The sequence below is a fragment of the Euprymna scolopes genome, chromosome 41 (assembly GCF_053919585.1).
Source record: "Euprymna scolopes isolate OS-2025 chromosome 41, ASM5391958v1, whole genome shotgun sequence".
In the NCBI taxonomy this organism is placed as follows: domain Eukaryota; kingdom Metazoa; phylum Mollusca; class Cephalopoda; order Sepiida; family Sepiolidae; genus Euprymna; species Euprymna scolopes.
In genome coordinates, this window is record NC_136522.1 from 69,143,085 (window position 1) to 69,157,441 (window position 14,357).

Genomic DNA, 14,357 nt, shown 5'->3' on the forward strand with positions numbered 1-14,357 from the left:
GATTTGATGAGAACCGGTGTGTCAAAGCGATTATGCCGTACATACATCTATGCACACACATATTATATACATACATATCTACACGCACGCACGCACACACACACACACACACACACACACACACACACACACACATATATATATATATACACATAGGTATCTCGCTAAATTCAGGCACTCTGATGAGTCGTAGACAATGAAACTCATGTCAGTGGATAATTAGATTTTAAAAACAATATAAATAGGTGTATATATATATATATATATATATAAATATATATGTATATATATATATATATATATATATATGTATATATATACACACACATATCTATACTCCTATACACACATATCTATACTACTATAAATTTGGGGGTTTGTGCATTGATATTCACATTAAAACCCCTTTTTTCTATTCATTTAAAAAGAAAATACAACATTGTTAAATATAGGTCGTGGAATTGCATTCATCTGCAAAACATCTAGCTAATTTGCATATTTTTTTAAACATTTATTTTAATTAATTACCTATTTTTTCGGTTTTCTTATGAGATGATCATCTTTAGTTAACTATTACGTGTAATTATATTGATGCAGATATTCTACATGATTTATACTTGCATAATATTTGTATAAAAAGCTTATAGTAAACATAAACCTTTCTATATATATATTTATGTGTGCGTATATATATTTGTTTAAAAAATTGTGCCTACAAAACTCCTGTCAGTTTTTGTCTACAGACATGAAACTTAATATATAGGATATTCAAACCCATGCAAACTTTTTGTTTGGGTTTTAGTTGGGGAAAATCGTTGCAAAAGTGTGAAAATTAAAAAAAAAAAAAAATGGAATTAGTCGGGTGATGTTCGAACTACGGTATTATTACAAATATGCATGCGTAACGTAATAGCTATTGGTTGATGTTTTAATTTTTAGCTTTGCAGCAAACATGTCTTTATAGCTGAGGCATTAACGTCAAAGGCAAAAGTAAATCGTAAGCTAAACGTTTTGGTTTCGATTCTCGATGGTGGCGAGCACGAGTGATTTTTTTTTTTTAATTCTTACTATATATTGGGTCCAATATTTTTTTTTTTTTTAATTCTTACTATATATTGGGTCCAATATTTTTTTTTTTTTTTAATTCTTACTATATATTGGGTCCAATATTTTTTTTTATTATTTAATTCTTACTATATATTGGGTCCAATATTTTTTTCTTTTTAATTCTTACTATATATTGGGTCCAATATATTTTTTTTAATTCTTACTATATATTGGGTCCAATATTTTTTTTTTTTTTAATTCTTACTATATATTGGGTCCAATATTTTTTTTTTTTTAATTCTTACTATATATTGGGTCCAATATGCTATAGCAATAAATACGACGTCTGCATTAATCAAAATATATTTAAGCGTATTTTACGACCGGGTAATGCTGGGTGGCTTTACTCCAGCTTCATAGTAACACCGATCAACAGAAGTGTATTAGTGATGCTAATCTAATGCACATCGGTATTGCCATGAAACTGCAGCAAAATCTTACACTGTCATTGATCCAGCTCTGTCCGGTAGGGTATCGAGTCATGTGTACGGCAAAGGTCTACTACCTTGAATCGGCTCTGTTCCGTTTTGACTTGAGAGTTCCTATTTACAATGCCTCCCCACGGGACAGAGTTAGACACCAGGGGCGTTTTTTAACGTGGAAAAAAGGGAACAAAAATAAAAAATGTCTCAGTTGTGAAGGATTTCTCCTCCACTGACAGAGAACAAGAAATTGAAGTGCAGCATCTGAAGAACAGATACTACACTGTGATCTTGTCCCGAAGGCCACACGGTTAAGAGTTGGGGTTTCGTGTGTGTGTGTGTGTGTGTGTGTGTGTGTGTGTGTGTGTGTGTGTGTTCGTGCGTGCGTGCGGACTCGCGCGCACGCACTGGTGCTTCTTACTTGTTCGCGGTGTCATGTGCATGTGTTGTTGGCCGGAATGTCAGCTGAATTCACCTTGCCAGATGCACGTTCGCGTTAACAAGTCATCGACGTCGCACTTGTTATTGTTCGTAATTGCGTCAAGAACAATAATAACTAAAAAAAGAGAGAGAGAAAAAAAAGAAAGTTTTTGTTTTTTCTCTTTTTTGATGAAAATTATTTATATGAACTCAAGCCGAACGCGTCAAATAAAAGAAAATTATACCTGGGGGGGGGGGGGAGAACAAAAACAAAACAAAAAAACTATCGTTTCCATGGTAACGTTAAGATTTGATACGAAATAGAGATTAGGCGATCGTTTGATACTTGCAGTTCTCTCGCATTATCTCGGTGTCATACACAAATTGGTATTTTAGTCCAATACATTTCAACATTTTATATATATATATATATATATATATATATATATATATATATATATATATATATATATATATATATATATATATACACACACACAGATTCACTGATTGATATAATTAAGTGATTGATTTTGCGCTACGAAACAGATACTGTCAAGAATTGTAAATCTCAACTAAATTAAAGGAATAAATTATAAGATGGTCAACATCATGAAATTTGGAATATAGTCTTTTGTCATTTATTCATTATATTGCTCTGTAATTGCATTGAGCTTCTTAAATAAGGATTGGTATATAAGAAAATATATTTCTACAGATATATATAATGAGAAAAATGTGCTTCTTCAATTATGTTTCACCGTTTATTATACCAATCTTTTTATTTATGAAGCCCAATACATTTCAGCACACACACACACACACACACACACACACACACACACACACACATATATATTCAAGATGCTGGCAATCTTACCATTTATTCCTTTTAGTATTTTGACTTACAATTCATGTTAACCATTTGGATAAATGTAAACATATTTAAAAATATTCCAAAAGTAGCTGGCCCTGTCGGTGGGGCATTAGAATACGCCGACTGCCCCCCCCCCCCTGGGGGTCCTGGATATGACCTTTAACTATATCCAGTGGTGAGGCCCCAGCTTGTGGGCTTTGGGGAGTGTGGAGCCACCCTTTAATTACCATTGCTCCCAGGTCCACTCTGACCCGGAGTGGTAGTACCTGTTAGGGTCCCAACTATGGGTTAAATAGAGACCAATGTGAAAACAACAAATATATTCTATTAAAAAAATTTTTCTTCAAAATCTTTGGATTCAGCATTAAATAACCCGAAAAGGGTTGATATGCCGTAAAACAACCAACCAACCAACCAAAAGTAGTTACTCTTCAGACATCAAAATACATTTATCATATATATATATATATATTCACATTCCCTATTTTCAGGGATCAAATATGACTTTAAAGCGAAAATATAAACATTAATATTTACAGTTTAATTCTATCATGAAAAAAAAATGCTCTCCATGGATAACAAAAATAACGTATTCCTTCTTATTGAACAATAAATTTTGTAAATATCAATTTGCATAATTTAATTCCATTAATTTAAATATCCTTTTCCCCCCCCCCTTTTTTTCCTCTTTTTTTCCTTTTTTTCTTTCTTGTAAATTTTACACCTTTTTGAGCATTTTTTTCTCTTTTGAAACTTTAGGTTTCATTTTTTTTTTTTTTTCTAATTATTTCCTCTAGAGAAAAGGGACAATTTTGTGAAACTCCGTGGAATAAGGAAATAATTAATTTTATTTTGTATTCTTTGTTTTTTTAGAAAAAAAATTTGTAAATGTTAATTGACACAATAATTATGATGAATGGTTCTGCACTGTTTGGTCTTGAAAGACAATGGATGCCCCCTGTAAGGGTGGTTGTTAAGTCACTAGCCACACCTCTCTTGAATCTGTACTGCTTGAGTCCAGTGGCAAGAAGTGCTAGATGACTGGAAACAATGCAGAGACAAGCGGAGAGCACATACAGCACCTGGAATTCCAAAATGGTCACCCATTTTAGTACTGACCAGGCTCAACATTGCTTAACTTTGATGATCTAATGGGAACCGGTGTGTCAGTGATTATGCTGTTGGTTGGTTGTTTTTGTTTTAGGGCATATCAACCCTTTTCAGGTTATTTAATGCAGAATCCAGTGATTTTGAAGAAAAATTTTTTAATAGAGTATATTTGTTTTGTTTTTTTTGTAAGTCGGTTTCTATTTAACCCATAGTTGGAACCCTACCACTCCGGAGCAATGGTAATTAAAGGGTGGCTCCACACTCCCCAAAGCCCGCAAGCTGGGGCCTCACCATCGGATATAGTTTAAGGTCATATCCAGGAGCTGATTATGCTGTGTGTGTATGTGTACATATATATATATATATATATATATATATATATATATATATATATGTATATTAGTGTTGGGACGATTATTGGAAATTGGAAAAATCGGAAGATTTGGAGGTATCGGAATCGGAAAAATTGGTGCCTATTTTGCGATACCAAAACGATTCTTTTAATTTTTTTTTTTTATTTGATTTTGTTTAAATTAAAATCTTCCATTGCTGATAATAATGATAAAATGATAAATATTTATCGATTTTAAATTACCAGTTAAAAGTTAAAATCGATAAATCATCCTCATCATGATGTTTAGAAAAATCCCTGCATATTTAACATGTGTTTTACGAAAATCGGAGAAAAAAACAAAATAAAAAAACAATCTAATAATTAAATTTGGGAATTTAGCACAGAATCAGTAATTGTATCGAAATCTGGAAAACTATTGGAATCGTCACATCACTAATATATATATATATATATATATATATACACACACACACACACACCATACTTTGGGGTAATTGTGCTAACTAGCTAAAAGTACTCTTTTGGCAACCACACATATAAAGAGTAATTATGTTTTTACAATTATATTTTTCTTAGAAACTCAGTCTATATTAATATAGATTGAATTTCTAAGAAAAATATAATTGAAAAAAAAACAGAGCATATATAAAATAACACTATAGTTACATTCTCAGATCCAAATATTTATTTTTCACGCAAAACAGTTCCTCCAGCATGTTAAAATTTCTGTACAATTTTTTTTACAGATCTGTTTCCTTAGGTAGAAACAATCAATAATTATTATGCCAATAACGAATCTTCTCATGCATATGCTCTTCAGAAAAAATAGAAATTTTTTGCTTATAAAGAAAAAAAATGCATGACAGTATAATGTCAGAAAAATTTGAAGAACGAAAACATTGTCAGAATATTTTAATTCAAACGTTGGATAAAACCTGTCTAACTTTACAATATGAACCAAGGTGGAACACACAATGTTGAGTCTTCTATGAATTTTCTTCTTTTTTTTTTTTTTCTTTTTTTAATTTTTTTGTCTATTTTATTTATTTATTTTTTTTTTTAACATTATATATAGTGTTATTCACACAATGTTTCGGTTGATGTAATCCCTGACCTTCTTCAAATATATTTTGTCGAATTTGCACAAAATTTTGAACGGAACACTTTATTTAATCCAAAGGGGTAGTATGCTCTCGTTCAGTCAGCCACAACTAGATAGAACTCCTAAGTAATTCCCTAGAATATTTTTGGATTACCCGCACTGAGGATTGAACCTTCAATCTCCAAGAATATAATTTTTTTTTTACATCTGAATATTACCAAGTACTTTATCCGTTGCACTACAGGTCTTTGACGGAAACATTCACGAGTTCAACAAAAATATTCCAGAGTTCGACAAGATACAAGACGAGAACGGTAGTCGAAAGAATCCAGATAATACAAATTATTCACATCTCAAAAATCAAGAAACATAACTTATATCTCTCGGCATCTAGTAATCACATTGACACACCGGTTCTCGTCAGATCACTGAAGCTAAGCAACGTTGATCCTGGTCAATACCAGATGGGTAACCATTTAGGAAGGCTAGGCACTGTATGTACCTTCTGAAAAGGTTGGGTGTGGGGCCAGCACCGTCACTCTGAAAAAAGAACTTCTCGCTACAAAAGCATCTACAAAGTTGTAAATGGTCTGTGCCCTTCCCCCAGGGGTTCAAGGCTATGGTTGGATGGATCTAATAATGTCTACAGAGAAGGAATGAAATTTTGGTGCTAGTTCAGGAGGGGGGCACAAGGGCAGTAAGTTCATCAGAGTATACGCTATGGAAATACTTGTAAAATGATTACAGGGGTAAAGCATTTATAACTAAGATTGTTATATACAACTTAACGAGGGGGGGGGGGTAAAATCAAAATGAAGTTCCGTACAGATTCCCGAGTTTGGCAAGATGCATCTAAAGAAGTTAGAGATTACATTGTTTGAGACGTTGTGAAAAAAAAAAACTCAAAATGAGAACAGTAGTCTAAATAATCCAAATAATACGAATTCTCAAACCTCATCTAAAGAACAATTTTTTTTTTCTTCTTTTTTCTTTTTTACAAATTAAAAAAACAAAAAACTATGGACATAAGAATGTATGTGATGAAGTGGGGGGGGGCGAATAAATAGAACCTTGTATGTCTATTTTCTCTATATAGTGCCCTTTCTTATATAGTAAAATTTACTTGCAATCCCCTACAGGGGCAGTTCGACACAAGGCCAATTTATAATGTGTGGACAGTCCAGCTTCCCAAAAAATGGGACACTCTGAATGGTGGGGAGGAGGACAACAAATTTAAATTGCTTCAGTCTGGAAGGATTTCTCGTCTACTGATCGAAGACAAAACAGATGAAATGTAGTTTAAGAACAGATGCTACACTTTACTCTCCCCCTTTGCTTTTTGACCATTCTGATACGAATTCCTAATCAAGACAGCAGACTTTTATTTTCCATATAAAATGCTCAATATCTTTTTAGGTAGAGCTTTACAACATTTTCGAATGTGTACAGTTATTTTTTTTATTTTTTTATTTGCATTCCACTACCGTGCTTTATCTTCTTCTGGAGAAGGGGTTTATTACTAATCGCCTGTATCAGGGAATGCCGACCGGGCTGCTCAGGTATTTTTGTAGGTCAGTGTGCTTATCCTAGTGTGCTGTCTTTTCGAAACCATACCTGACCTTGTCTTACCTCCCCTCTATGGGAGGTAAATAAAATATATCATTTTGGAAGATGTTCATCAACTTCTGAAGAATGCATATACCCTGAAACTGCAGTAAAGTGTTCAGAGAAGCCGACCTTATCATTTAGCATTGTTGTACGGATTGTGTTTCAATCAATTTTCGCTTTGCAAAACGTTTTTTTTTTTTTTTTGTTGAAGACAGACAAGATGAAGAAGAACGAGATGATGATGCTGAAAATGAAGAACAAAAAGATGCTGATGATGCTGAAGATGAAGAAGAAAAATGTGTCTTGCATTTTATTAGTACTACCTTTCCAGTTTTGTCTGAGGAAGCCGGTCTACTACGACCAAATCCATGTTACCATGACGACACGCATCACCTGGTTACAGGAATAGAGGGAGGAGTAAAAGGGGGTCCTGCTGGCGGTCCGCTCGCTGGTTGATTGGTGGTGCCATATGATGAATAGATGCAGTGCATGAGCGCCCCTATTGTCTCCCCACGAGGGCAAAGTTAGATAGTAGGTCGTATATTTTGGTACTTCTGTATAATGCGGACCATGCTATTTTTTTTTAGACAGAATATTTTTTTAATATATATGGTTTAATATTATCCCTTCCTTCGGTCTGATGAGGTAGTCCCTCTAAGCAGAGGTTCTGAAACATATATGCACATATGTAACCAATAATGTTTTTATAATAAACATAATATATATACTTGATCTGTCTCTTGAGCACTCTTTTATTAAAACACAGGAATTTCAGTTCCACACTTCCAATACTTTTATTGTCATTGAAATCGGTGCAATCGATCATGTTTCAATCAAAACTGTAGAGAACCTACTGTTGATTTTTATAAAATTATTTTTATATAACGGCTTGTATTAAAGTTTAAAACGCAAAAGTCAAGTATTATGGTTCAATTGTGCTCTATACAAAAACATTTATTTCGAACATGCCCCTGCCTTATCAAAGAGCCTGCTGTTGATTTTTATGTTCCGGGCCCTTCTGCTTGTGCTGTGATAAAACTTCTAAAAATGCACTTGTGATGTTAGGCTGTGTCAAGATCGGACTGTTCCATCTGAAATTAGATTTTTCTCGATTATTGATTTGTGATACTTATCCGGGGCATCCATTACAAAACCTCTCTAATAACACACCCAGACACATAAAGTACACTTGTGTGAAATAAAAAAAAAAAAAATGGCCCAGCCGTTTCAAAATCCATAGGAACTCATACACAGACTAAGTTCCTTTTATATACATACTAGACTACCCGTGATCCGTTGGGTCAGTACATGCTATAGCTAGCTATGGAATAGGGAGTTTACAGAATTAATGTATAAGCGTGATGCTTGCAACAGAAAGAAAATATTTTTTACATTGTAAGTGGATCAACATATTTTTTTTTTTTTTTAAATTCAATTTTCACCCCAAACAAGGCAAGTGCCACTTTGAATTAGGGGCTACTATCGGAGACATAATTTGTGGGGTCATTATGAAAGGAGATGAGTAGAAAGATGTTTGTTCACATTACACTTGAACTTCTGCATGTCAGTACAGATGGGAAAGCAGAATCCAAGAAGGGAGTTCCAAAGACTTGCAGTTCTGGGGAAGAAACTATTGGAATAGAAGGCTTTCTTACACCTAGGGATCTCTACTGTAAAGGGGTGGGACTTAGTTGCTTGTCGGGTTTGTTGGGGGTAGTCACGTTGAGGAGGTACAAGTGGTTGCAGTTCGTCAGAGCATTCACCATTAAAGCGTGTATATATATATATATATATAGCTCTGTATTCACGTTGAGCTTCTTATATAAGGATTGATATATAATAAGAAAAATATATTTCTACAGAAATATATATATATATATATATATATATATATATACACTCCATACATTTGTTTTTTGTTTGTTTGTTTTTGTTTATTTTGTGTGTATTGATATTCATTTATTTAGTTATTTATTTGCTTCCCTACGAAAGCAAATGAGACGCAAGGTCTTTTTTAATGTGGGGGGGGGCAGCTCCCCTAAAACAAGGGCAAAAAGGAGGCACTCCGGCAGTATCCAAAAACATAATTGTCTCAGTATGAAGGGTTTCCCCTACACTGACCGACTATCAATTAACTTACGTGGAGCAACAGATACTACACTCTGATCTAAGTAAATAGAAAAAAGGCTCGTCTTTTTTCTATTTAGTTATTTATTTGCTTCCCCACTGAGCAAATTAGGCACAAGGCCGTTTTTTAATGTGAAGAGTGGGGGGAGGGAGACCAGCTCCCTCGAAAGGGAACTAGATAGTGACAATTGGTATGGAGGGTTTCCCTTATATTAACCAAAACTGATTGCTCGAGAGCAATGGTCTGATATGTGGGGGCAACCTCACATGTGGTCTTTTTGCAGTATATGCCAGAACAGATACTACACTTTGATAACAGAAAAAAGATCTTGGCTCAAAGGCCGAGAAGAAAAAACGCAAACCTTTTTTTTTTCTATTTATTCAGTTATTTGTTTTCCCCACTGAGCAAATTAGGCACAAGGCCGTTTTTTAATGTGGAGAGTGAGGGGTGGGGACCAGCTCCTCCAAGAGGGAACTGGATAGTAACAATTGGTATGAAGGGTTGCCCCCCACATATTACTTTGATTGCAGTATCTGCCGGAACAGATGCTACACTTTGATAACAGAAAAAAGGCGAACCTTTTTTTCTATTTATTTAAAAAGAAAATACAACTTTGTTATATATGGGTCGTGGAATTGCATTCATCTGCAAAAGATCTAGCTAATTTGCATATTCTTTTAAACATTCATTTTAATTAATTCCCTGTTAGTTTTTTTCGGTTTTCATATGAGATGATCATCTTTAGTTAATTATTACGTGTAATTATATTGATGCAGATATTCTGCATGATTTATACTGGCATAATATTTGCGTAAAAAGCTTATAGTAAACACAAACCTCTTTCTATATATATTTATGTATGCGTGTGTATATATATATATATATATATATATATATATATATATATATATATTTGTTTAAAAAATTTTGCCTACGACACTCCTCTATCAGTTTTTGGTCTACAGACGTGAAACTTAATATATAAGCTATTTGAAACCATGCAAAACTTTATCTTTTGGTTTTAGCCGGGGAAAATCGGTGCAAAACTGTAAACTTAAAAAAATGTCAATATAATTAAAGGAATAAATTGTAAGATGGTCAGCTTCATGAAATTTTGAATATAGACTTTCCTCATTTATTTATTATATGCTCTGTAATTACATTGAGCTTCTTAAATAAGGATTGGAATATATAAAAAGTAAATATAAGTGAAAAAATAATACTTTCACAGAAATATATATATATATATATATATATATATATATATAGTGAATGAATGACAAAAGCCCATATTCCAAAGTTCATGATGTTGCCCATCTTATAATTTATTCCTTTAATTCAGTTGACATTTACAAATCTTGACAGTATCTGTTTCGTAGCACAAAATCAATCACTAAATTATTATATCAATCAGTGAATCTATTATGCCCTTAACTCATCAAAAGAAATAGCAACAATCAATCCACCAAAAGGGAAATAAAGTGCGTTTTGACATGATTAAAATCCGAAAATTGGAAGAGAAGCTGCAAATACCTTATTACGCCATTTTGAAATGGTCAACATCATGAACTTTGAAATATAGACTTTTGTCATTCATTATTTTTTTTCTTTTTAATATATATATAGGCATAACCACTTATCAAGGCCCAGATACCATTCGAGGATAAGGGTTAAGAGTGTACAGTAGTCAATTGGACAACATAGTAATCGTTTGTAATGGATATTCGGTAAATTTGTTAACTGAAGTGGAACGGCTCATCAAGAACTTGTTTAAGTTAGACTTGAAGACAACCATATTGTAATCAGCTGGAAAGCAGGGAAACGGAAGACAATTCCACATGCGTGCAGTTCTAAGAAAGAAACTTTGTTCATGGAATCTACGTTTAGGTTTAGGCACAGATAAAGAGTGGGGGGAATTATTGATAGTGTTTTCAGCTAGACGAGTGTTTCTTGTGAAAGTTTGGCAAGGTGGGGGGACCATAGATTGAAGCTCAGTCGAACACTTGCCATGAAAATAACGATAAAGCAGAGACAAACTCGCAACATCTCTTCTGTGAGACAGACGTTGCAGGGAAGAGAAAAGGACATCTCCTACGAGGCTACATTATATGCTCTGTAATTACATTGAGCTTCTTAAATAAGGATTGGCATATATAAAAAGGAAATATAAGTGAACAAAGAATATTTCCACAGAAATATATATAATGAAAACTTATCATTGACGAATGTTTTATCGTTTTTTTTTTCTGATAATGTGTAGCAAACTAAGTATTATGGTATCCGTTCAATGCACAGTTATTAATACGGATTAGTCACTTCATCATTCTATAAGCATGGCATAGAGCACTCGCAAGTCAGCGGCATAGCATTTGCTCGTTTTAAAAAACTAAAAAGTTTGTCTCTATAATCTTCAAAATATTTTAAAAAATTTGCGAGTAATTGTGACGTTTTTAAACTGTCAATTATAGAATATAATGGCTTAAAAAAAAGGCTTTAAAATAGTTTTAATCGTAAAAATCTATAGCAAGTACGTAGAAAAGTAACCTCTATTGCGTTTGGTTACAATTACAGTGAGAAATTCACTCTAAATAATAAAGGAGACTGGAATAGGATTTATCGGTTTAATGGTTTAAATTTTTTTCTTTTAATCAACCGGCTAACGATTAGATGTCACTTTTATTGCCTTTGGTAACAGTTACTTACTGTACCATTTCTGTTGTGTTCCACTTATGAAAAAAAAAAATGTTAAATGTTTTTTTATATTGAGAGTTAGTAGCTTTCTTTCTTTTTCTTTTTTTTTTTTTTTGATATTAAAAAAGAATACTTAATCTTTTTTTTTTTTTTTTTAAAATAATTATGATGATCGCAGTTTACATCGGCCGAAAATATTGTCAACAAAGCATGTTATTAACTCAATAAACATTTATAATCCTGGCAATTGGATTTAAAAACAATTTTATCAGACTCGTCATTTGAATAAAAAATAAACCTAAAAATAAGATTTTCATTTTCAACTGAAACTATAATAATAATAAAAAAATATATATATATATGTGTTACCTATTATTAGGAGAGGGGAAAAAATTATTTGCACTCAAGCACAATTATATATTGGATAAATAAAATATTTTTAAAAATTTATGTAAATTGATCATCTAGTTATTTAATCAATGGCAGGCCACCTGGCGTTGCCCGGTCGTAAAATACGCATAAATATTATATTTTGATTAATACAAAAACTGAGACACGCGTACATGCGAGTATTATGTTTATTTTCTAAACAGTTCATTTCTTGTAAGTAAAAAAAAAAAAAAAAAAAAATACTCCAGCTGGGATCGAAACCAAAACCTAAAGACAGTGAGTCAAGTACGATAACCATTAAAAGGTCATTTCAAATTGTACTTATTTTTAAGAATGAATCTATCAGGTGAATTATTCACGCATGCGCATTCATAGAACAGTTAGCAAACAGATAAAAAAAAAATTCGACAACTCCCACATATTAAATTTTCACTTTTGACCCCTTAGCAACACGTTTTTCCGGATGAAAACCGAATAAGGTTTTCCACGTCTGAATATCATATATACCAAATTTCAAGTCTGTAGATCAACAATCTAGGTTGAGAAGTATACATACACACACACACACTTATTTTATAGATATATAGATTTGTTTTTTTTTTACTTAAGAAAAACATTTTTGTTTGATTCAAACGATTCTAATTTGCAATGAAAATAGAAATAAAAATCATTTTAAACAATTTGTGACGCTGAAAACGTATTTTTCTTTTTTAATTTATCTTCGGTTTTATTTGTTTAAGTATATTCGTTTTGTTTGTTCGAATTCTTAAAAAAAAAAATAATAATAATATATAAACGACTATATATATTGGTTTGTCTCCATATTTTCAAGCGCTATCTCCTCCAAAATGTAGTCGCAGAGCGGTGCTAGGGGCTTCAAATGTTTGGATTTTTTGTGGGCCGTTATGGGTTTTTAGCCAGTTAAAATTTTTTAAAAGGGTAAAAAATGGGTCAAAATTGAAAACATCGTTAAACACTTTTTTAGTTTATTTTTAATTTTTAATCGGTTCATATGCATGTCACGTTGGTACAGTGGTAACGTCACCAGCTTTGAATGCTACAGTTTCGGTTTCGATTCTAGCTGATGGCACCCAAATACTTTTTTTTTTTACTTTTGAAATCACAACTCTATAATAATATATATGAAATCTAAACATATTAAAATATCACATTTAAGCATATTTTATGCCCAGACAAAGCCGGGCGCCCCCCACCCACTAGTAAAATATAAAAATGTAAGAAAAAAAAAATTGTGAGATATGGAAAAGAACGATTTGTAAAATGCCGATGTAAAAAAAAAAAAAAAAAAAAAAAAAAATTAATAAATAAAAAAAAATTGCATTTACGGTTTTGATTGTATTTGTTTTGGAAGGAGTGTGTCAAGACACTAGAAATCTACGCATGCGCAAAATATTTGAAAGCAGAAGTCAAAAACCGGAAACACCGTTTCATTGACCAGGCAAGCTGATCTGAAATATATAATAGTTGTATAGTTTTATTTTACTAGATGTACATCCACTGAAACTCCGGTGTTTATCAAAAAGTGCTTACTTAATGAATAGGACGTGATTTTAAAATGTTTAATTATGCAAACATCATATATACATACATGGTTCTGCAGTGTCTCTTTTCAGAAATACTGCATGTTCCGGCCAAGGTATTGCTCGTGATTTCTTCAAGTTTGGTCTCAATGAAAACCCTGGCCTAAAGACTCTATCTCTGAAAAGAGGCACTGTAGAAACATGTATGCACATATGTAGCCAATAATAAACATGTATGCACATATGTAGCCATTAATATAATAATATAAGTAAACATGCTCCTTATCTTGAAAATTTTACAATGTAGTACACTTATAGTTGAGCGTTTTTTTTTTTATGTAAATTCTATAACCTTTCTTTCTATAGGAGACACGCTTGCACACAGACGTTGAGATTTATATATAGATAGATTATTCAAGCGCACCAGTTTATCTTTGGCACAAATCTTACAATACAATCTAGATTTCGAAGTGGAACTTTTCCTTAAAAATCTATGCTTTCATCATTTATCTTTCCAAAATTAAATGAAAGTTTTTTTGCATGAAACTTAAGTGATCGTAGCACGAAAAAACATGGGATATGACTCAAAATAGCAAGAAATTGAAT

General features: G+C 32.6%; 1 protein-coding gene and 1 pseudogene across 37 annotated transcripts in view; one reads left to right on the plus strand and one right to left on the minus strand.

Moving 5' to 3' along the window:
* Positions 1-14,357, plus strand: part of LOC145266600 (splicing regulator ARVCF-like) — a 494,180-nt gene that overhangs the window by 291,817 nt on the left and 188,006 nt on the right. The gene's annotated exons all lie outside the window — the stretch shown is intronic.
* LOC145266738 (5S ribosomal RNA) lies at positions 3,897-4,012 on the minus strand (annotated as a pseudogene).